Consider the following 1697-nt stretch of genomic DNA (forward strand, 5'->3'; position numbering starts at 1 on the left):
CTTAGAAGAAGATTTATTGGGTCAACCTATATGACGATCTGTATTGCATATGACCATAAATACTCCCCACTTATCATCCAGAAGAGTTTCATCTGTCTGTGTTCCCACCACCTTTAGAGAGGACCTCCTCACCACCCAATCAGGACAGCCTCTGCTACTTGTTTTCTGTGTGCTTAATAGGTTTGCTTTGAAATCTTATTTATTTATTTTTTTGAAAAGGAGTCTTGCTCTGTCACCCAGGCTGGAGTGCAGTGGCACAATCTTGGCTCACTGCAACTCCACCTCCCGTGTTCACGCCATTCTCCTGCCTCAGCCTCCCAAGTAGCTGGGACCACAGGCACCCACCACCACGCCCGGCTAATTTTTTGTATTTTTAGTAGAGATGGGGTTTCACCGTGTCAGCCAGGATGGTCTTGATCTCCTGACCTCATGATCCTCCCGCCTTGGACTCGCAAAGTGCTGGGGTTACGGGCATGAGCCACCGCACCCGGCCTGCTTTGAAATCTTATCAAAGCCCTGTAGGCTCTTACTCTGAACTTGTCCCAAGACCTTGCAGTTGACTTTGATGAAGCCAAAGTCTGTTCTGCCTTAAAATGAGCCCTGAGCAGATGACTGTGCCTAAACTTCCACCATTAGGAGCTTGCTTCTGGCCTCTGCCAAATTCCCAGCTTGGCCTAAAACCCCTAGTCCTGGCTCTGTCAGGCTTCCAGCCTCAGGAACTAGGAGGGACCAGCCCCCTGGGGATCTGTCTGCCCTCTGTGGGTCCATCATGGGTTTAGTGCCCACAGCGAGTCATACCTGCATGATCATCTGGTTACCTTCATTTTATTATTAAAATCCCAAACCACTCCATGAAGCATCGCCACTCTGGGGAAATCATGTCTTTGTGAAGTTAAGTAACTCGACTTGAGCAAGTCAAGGATTTATACCCAAGCCCAGCTACCTGTGAAGTCTCAGCCTCTATAGAAACTGCCAAAAAAGTCCTGCTGGCAGCCTGCTTTGGGCCCAATCCTCAAACACTGACAACTCTCACAATAGAAGGGACATATAAGTTAGGGATGTTATAGATTCTGACAATGTCAGAAACAGCTTTTCCCCTGACCACCACCTCCCCCAGGTATCGGCTCAAAAGAGAATCACTGTACGAGCTGCAGAGGTGGGGACTGATACTGGTGTGTTTTGTGGAGAATCCCCAGTGCCCAGAGCAATCCTTAGTGCGTAGTACGTGCTCAAATGTATTTTTAAATGCTGAACAAATGCTTCTCAGTTGTTAGCTTGCAAGAAGAGGCAGAAAGGCACATTGAGCAAAAGGAAGAGTGTGGACATCAATTCTAAGCAGCGTCCCATTTCTACACACACTTTCAGCCACACAGGAAGCACTGGCTTACCCTCTCCATGGTGGCTGCACCCCCACCTCATGTCCTAGTAACTCAAGGACTTTCCAGTCAACATGGTAAAGTTCCAAAAGTTATATCCTCTTGGCCCTGGCAGGGAAAGAGTCTGCAGTTCCTTTGGGTTTTGGAATCATGTGCTTCATACGGGCATTTCTAAGGATGGGACATAAAGCACATGAGCTCTGGGGAAAAAGGACTCAGCAGAGAGTGGGTCCATGTGGGCATGATTGGTGGAGGTGGCTGTAGAGAACAAGATCATGGGACGTATGACCCCAACCAGGGAATAAGATGAGAGGCCCTAGT

The sequence above is a fragment of the Gorilla gorilla genome, chromosome 21, assembly GCF_029281585.2.
Source record: "Gorilla gorilla gorilla isolate KB3781 chromosome 21, NHGRI_mGorGor1-v2.1_pri, whole genome shotgun sequence".
Classification (NCBI taxonomy): domain Eukaryota; kingdom Metazoa; phylum Chordata; class Mammalia; order Primates; family Hominidae; genus Gorilla; species Gorilla gorilla.